This window comes from Chlamydomonas reinhardtii, chromosome 14 (genome assembly GCF_000002595.2).
Source record: "Chlamydomonas reinhardtii strain CC-503 cw92 mt+ chromosome 14, whole genome shotgun sequence".
NCBI classification, from domain to species: Eukaryota; Viridiplantae; Chlorophyta; class Chlorophyceae; order Chlamydomonadales; family Chlamydomonadaceae; genus Chlamydomonas; species Chlamydomonas reinhardtii.
The window spans coordinates 1,877,025-1,883,788 of NC_057017.1; positions in this window are offsets into that span (position 1 = coordinate 1,877,025).

The window sequence follows — 6,764 nt, forward strand, 5'->3', positions numbered from 1 at the left end:
TAGGGATTCTGAGCCGGTCTCCTTTCTTAAAAGCATTTGTATCTATACTGACTGTGGGTCTTCTATAGACGACGGCCTGCTGTCCTGTACGCCATTCATATGTTCTGGGTCTCTGCGGCCGGGAAGGGCCCGGGCATACTCTCCTTAATGGTCAAAGATAATGGGTAGACAACCGTCACCGTAAAACTCCAGCTTCGGGGCTGACTTCCGGCAAGGTAGTTATTGGCGCGTCGAACATCGTGCGGTCGACCTGACCGCGCTCGCTCGCCAGCCTGAAAAAGGACTACGTTTGTGGTGCTTAATACAGCTTTCATACGACATGCTGTGCTGCCTCCATCGCGTACTGCCAGCTGACAGTCTGAAGGGCAAACGACCATGTTGTGGTTTTGGTGGCCGCGTGGCGCCCGTTCGCCTGCGCGCCCGCCCACCGCGCCCCCGGCCAAGCTTGAGTTTCTGTGGCATCCTTGAACTGCATGCCCCAACAGCTCACCTAAGTAGCTTCGGTTAGTCTGCAGGTGCCAAGACGCCTTCGCGGCACTTGGCGCAGCCGGGGCTGGCCGTGCCGTTGAACACCAGGGCCAGGGCTCCCCCTCCAGCTTCCCTGCGCCAGGGCTTTGGGGGCGCATTTAAGTGGGCGGGTCCGCAAGTGGGTGGGTCTGCTGTGAAGCCCTTCATGGGCTGAGTCCGCTTGTTGCCTTGCTCAACAAGGGCTGCCAGGTTTGGAGTGGCCGAGGGTATGGGCCTTTGCATGTAGTGTCACAAGGGTGTGACTACAGCACCCGATGTGAAGAGTCTGACGCGGGATTGGCCCGTCAGGCACGCCACGCACCGGCAGGCACGTGCGGGAGCTGGAGCTTCACATGTTCATTGTGGCAATATGCAGCTAGTTATTTACATATTCTGCAAGGGGCACGTTCCGACTCCCATGCTCCCATATGCAGTTGAGAAATGCGTCTAACCTGACAGGCTCAGGTCTCAGCATGACTGCGCGCATGCTTTTACTGAAGTCCAAGCCACTGCTCCACACCACACGCAACGCCTCACGTTGATGCCCTGTGCCGCGACAAAACTGAAGAGCTGCGCGCGCCATCTATCTCCCGCCGGGTTCACCCATGCCATCGGTGAGTGATTATCGCACTGCAGTGTAACAAGCGATCCGCCAAAACCCCACTCCATGAGTCAAGTTGGGCCCTGATAGCATGTGATGGCTCGGCGTCTTCGGGTGCTGGGACTGTCCCCTCTGTAACATCCGCATTCATGAGTCTGATTCCGCTCATTCAATGCGAATCTGACACAGTCCACACGCCAACAAAACCTTCTTCATCAGAACTGCCCCCTAAAGCCTCATGGTGCAAGATGTGTGGTCCCCCCCGCATGGGAAAAGTGGGCTGAGCCCACGCGACGTCTCTAGTCTGAGGCCGCAAGCGTCTACCTCACCTCCCTGACATAGCCGGGGTCGGTTCGTACAGGCACGGCCCGCCATGTGTCCAGCCACGTCCCGCTGCCAAGCAACAGCACAGCCAGCAATCAACCAAACAGCAGGAAACCCTCTAACATTCCTCACTGCCCCGGCCTACCACATACTGCCCAGCCATCCCAATACAGCCGCCACCTTCTGTCAGCCAGCCATGGGCGCGACCGTCCACAGCGTTTACCGTCGGTTACGAGGTAACATGTGAATTCGCAACTTGCGCTACTGACTGCCTACTCTCGTGCCGCCTGCAAGCCCACTCCGCCTTCCGCTCTGGTCCACGTACGCATTAGTTCCGCAACACACGTCAAATACTGTGCGGTGCTATGCTCGCCAGCAAAGACCCTAACCAGACACCGGCCGACCTCAACCTGCGCGCCGGCGCCGGTGCCGCTTGTTGGGCGCCTCAAGGTGAAAACAACAACCCAAAGCGCAACTTACCGCGTATACGCATAGGATGAATAAGACCCGTAAGTTCAGATCTCCACCTCAAACCTCACCAGCCCAGAGTTTGCTTGGCATGCATGAAGCATTTCGACGCCCTTCCGACCGCTCCAGTACCCACAAATCAAGTTGAATGGGGTTTCTCCAGAGCAGCTGAGGCTGGCTATGGGCATGGGTTGACCAGCAGCCAGGTACAGATAGAGATCTTTTGCCTCAGCAGTTTGTACGACCAGACTGCATGACGCCTGATGACAAAGTCGTATGCACGAAACCAAACTAACTGCGAACTGCGATCCAAGTTGTAGGTATCCGGAGTACCGTACCTGACCCGGATACCACACTGTTCATATCGCGCAGGGGCCGAAGGGGTTGCGGAGCCAACCGCCACCGGTGCCATGTGTGATCCAGTCATAACGCATTTTAGTAGACTTGAATAAAGCTTGTTGGCCTGTTTACCATTAATATGGCATGGTTCGGCCTTACGGAAAATGCACAGCAATGCTGAACACGCTGGGGTGGCAACCGTGGCGCATGTACTGCGCAACAGCCCTAGCCTGCCCCCAGTAGCACTCGCATGCCTGCGCCCGAACTCTTGCATCGCACACCACACTCAACCGTGTATTGTTGCAGCAACTCAAGTCCTCGTCACGCCCCACTTGGCCCTCATTCGGGTCAGCAGTGATGCATACAAGTACATGGTAGCGCTGTCGCTGCAACCTCCAGCGCTCGCAGCTTCCGGCGGCGGCACACGCTCCCGGCGGCGGTGGGAGTACGAAGGAGGGCACGGGCCCACGCCAGCCTTGCCGCCGGCATGACTGGCCACTCCGCCATGTCTGTCTGCGGCGCTACCCGCAGCTGCCCCTCAACCCTTACACAGGCGCCGTCGCTGCCACCGGCTCCGCAGCAATAGCTCAAGGGGCAGACGCCGCTGCCGCCGCTGCCGCCGTGTCACCAGCCTCAGCGCCGCTGGCGGCGGCAGCCGCCCTCCCTGCCGGCGATGCATCTGTAGCACCCGCGCCACCGCCGCCGTAGCTACCGCCCGTGGCGGCGGCGGAGCCGGCAGAAGCGGTTGACGCCGGATACAGCAACGGCAGCGTCACGCTCTCCGACGGTGCCAACACGGGCAGGACGCCGCCACCGCCGCCGCCGCCGCCGCCGGTGCCCACGAGCGAGAGGTGTGACGACGATGCAATCCCCAGACCCAGTGACGGCATGAGGCCGGCGAAGCTGGGGGCCTGCGATGAGAAGGACAGCAGCCCACCCACGCCCAGGCCCGTGCCGGCGCCGCTGACCTCGCCGCCCGCCGCCGCGGCGGCAGCGGCGGCGGCCGCAACCGCGGTGGCGGCGGCCGCCGAGACGCTGGTCGCCGTCGCTGCAACCGACACGCCCATGGCCTCAGCTGCGCTGGCGAACGCTGGCAGGGCCCGCGGCCTTGCTGCGAAGGCGGAGGTGCTGCCGACGCCTGCGGCGCCTGTAGCGCCGGTAGCTGCTGCGGCTGCATCGCCACCGTTGCCTCCGGTGCTGGCGTCAGAGGCAGGCGGCGCAGCCGGCGGCGGCGCGTGTGACGGGGCTGCAGGCGTTGGCGAAGCGGGAGCACCAGAAGGCGCGGCGGCCGCGGCGCGGCCGAGGGCGCGCAAAGGCGTTGGTGTGCCGCCGCCGATGGCAGCGTACGGCAGTTGGTTGCTGCCTGTGCGGATGGGCGGTGCTGGCGGCGACGGCGGAGCTCCCATTGCCGCCGCGAGTCCTAGGTCCGGTGCGCTGTTGAGCGCCGCCGCCGCCGCCGGCGGCAGCAGCCCGTTATGTGTGACCCCTGCCGCTGCCCCCGCTACCGCCGCCGAGCCCGCTTCCGACACCGTGTTCAGTCCTGCAGCCGCCGCCGCCGCCACCGCCTCTGCCGCCGCCTCTGCTGCCGCCCCCATCTGTCTGAGCGCGCGGGGTGATAGCGGTGAGCCCAGCAATGACGGCGCTGGCGCCGCCGCTGCCGCTACCGTCGATGCCTCAGCAGATGCCAGCATCACGCGCGAGCTGCTACTGCTTCCAGCACCGCCGCCGCCGTCGCCACCAACACTGCTGGCTGCTGCAACGTTCCTGCTACTGCCACTGCCCCCCGGAAACAAGCCGTGCGGCAGCGTCCCCGGCGGCACGGGGCTTCCCGGCGGCCCCGAGCCCGAGGCGACTGCCGCCGCGCCCTTGGCACTGCTGGCGCCGCTGCCGCCGCCGCCAGGGCTGACGCCGCCGCCGCCGCCGCCGCGCGGGCGGCTGGTAATTCGTTTCAGCACTGGACCGCCGCCGCCAAGCAGCCCGCCCAACGCCCCCCCCAGTAGTACTGGCGGCGCCATGCCATCCTCATCATCCGAATCGTCCAGGACCACAGCCGCCGGCGGCACCGCCAGTGACAGCGGCGGCGGCGGCTCCGCGCCGCCGCCACTGACCGCTCGCGCCATGGCTAGACGCGACGCGCTGCTGCTGCCGCCTGGCTCGTGAACTGCGTCAGCAGGTCCCTCTTGTAACCAATGCAATCTGCCGCCGCCGCCGGCGCTCGTGCCAATGCCGCCGGAACGCGCGGCGGCGGCGGTACTACGGCCGCTGCCGCTGCCGACGCTGCCTCGCGCGACGCGAACCGCTGCGTCCGTTGCCGCGCCTGCCTCCGCCGACTGCGCCACCCCCGCGGCGGCCGCCAGGCCGCCGCCGCCGCCGCCGCCCTCCGGCTGCGCCGGCGCAGCCGCCGGCTGCCGCGCCGCGGCGGCGGCGGCCTGCGCCAGCAGCGCCTGCTGCTGCTGCTGCTGCTGCTGCTTCCGGGCCTTCTTTGCCGCCAACAGGTCATTCAGCAGCCGCGTCAGCACGTCCAGAGCGTCCAGGAAGCGCGGCCGGGCAGCGGGTGAGGCGGACAGGCAGGCGGTGGCGAGGTCGCGGTAGGCGGGCGGGCAGGCGGAGGGCTCGGCGGGCCAGGTGTAGAACTCGGCGGGCAGGTTGGGGATGCGGCGGCGCAGCGGCAGGCGGCGGGCCACTGTGGAGCCGTGGAGCAGCTCCCACAGGATCACGCCGAAAGAGTAGCTGCCGGGGGGAAAGGGGGGAGGAGCGGGAGGGAGGCTGGGGTTAGCCATTCATCCAATCCCAACGGGGCACCAGTCCAATGAATCGCAGCCCGCTGTCGGCTTGGGCGTACAGCGTGTACTCCGCCCCTTCCCCCTGCCCCTTCCCCTGGCCGCTCTGTGCCCCATCCCGTCCCCCTGCCGCTCCCTGCCCCCTGCCCCTTCCCCCTGCCCCTCCCCCTGCCGCTCCCTGCCTCCCGAGCACGCCCCCCTCCCCCTCCAGCCCCACCCACAGGTCTGAGGCGGTGGTGGCTCGGCCGTCCTCCACCAGCTCCGCGGCGATGTAGAAGGGCGTGCCGCGGCTGCGGGGTGAGGCAGCGGTGCGGGGGGAGGGGGCTACATTCATGACTAATTCAACATGACAAGGGGTGTAATTGGGTGTGCGGGTGAAGGCCGGAGTCCCCAACTGACACGTGTGAAGTATGGGGGGGCGGGGTTGGGTGTGCGGGCGGCATGTGGGGCCGGGCTCACGGGCTGGTGTGAGTGGCGTGTTGCAGGACTGGCGCGAGCGGCGGGATCAGCAGCAGCAAAGGCAGGAAGGCGGACACGTCACACGCGCGCGCTGACCTCACTCGGGCCCCCATGACCTCCGCCCCGCAACACCGCAATCACTCCGTCTCGCATGTTCGGCTACCCTTCCTCCGGCTGCCTCCTCCGTCTTGCGTGCACGGCTACCCCCGCCCACACCCCGCCCCCCACTCTCACCAACCTGTTCCTACTGCCCCAACCTCGCAGCCCCCCTCCCATCACCCCCATGGCCCCCGCCCCCCCCCCCATCTCACCACTCCGGTCTCCACATGAACGTCCCCCCTACTTGGTAACGACTTCGTCTGCAGCCTTCCGTGCCGCTCCTGTACCGCTTCTCCAAACATCCTTGCAATCCCCCCCCCGCCCTCACCGGATGTTGCTGATGTGGCTCTCTCCCGCCTTGAGTTTCAGCGCCAGTCCAAAGTCCGCAATCTTGGCTGTGAAGCCGTACCCACTGGCGGCGTTGGAGCGAAGCAGGATGTTGGCGGGCTTCTACGGAGGGCGGGAGGGGGCGGCGGAGGGGAGCTGTTGATGTAAGGAACGTGATGATAAGATAATTAATAGGTCACAAGTCATGGTCACAAGTTTCAAAGTGCCCACGTCTAGTGGGAACAGGGGATGGGGGAGCCGTTCATGTGAAGGACGGAGTGGTTAGGTCACAAGTGTGAAGTGCCGACGTCCAGAGGGAACAAGGGGGGAAGGGAGGGAGGGTTGGATGATGGGAGTTGGTGGGATGCTGTGGAGGGTGGGGTGAAAGCGAAGCAGGAGGAGGCAGCAGGGGTAGTGGGCGGAGCGGGACGCAGCTGCGTGGCGCGGTACGGAGCGGGAATGGCACGGGCTGGGGGACAGAGAGGGAAGGAGGCGGAGGCGGGGGCGCGGAAGGGCGGGTTCCCAAGGGGCTGGCTGGGTGTTGGTTTCGTTTGGGGTTTACCTCATCACACACACACATGCACTCGCGCGCGCTCCGCACCAGGTCTCCGTGTATGATGCTGCGGGCGTGTATGTAGCTCATGCCGCTGGCCACCTCGATGCCGATGCGCAGCGCCGTCTCCAGGTCCGCCAGCCCGCTACTGCCGCCGCCGCCGCCGCCGCCGTCAGTGTGGGTCGCTGCGAAGCGGCCGCCGTCCAGCGCGTCCTTAAGCGTGCCGCCGTCGCAGTACTCCTGAGGGCGGGCGGAGGGGAGCGGACCGGTGGGTTACATTCATAATTAGGTAAGGAAATGGTATAAG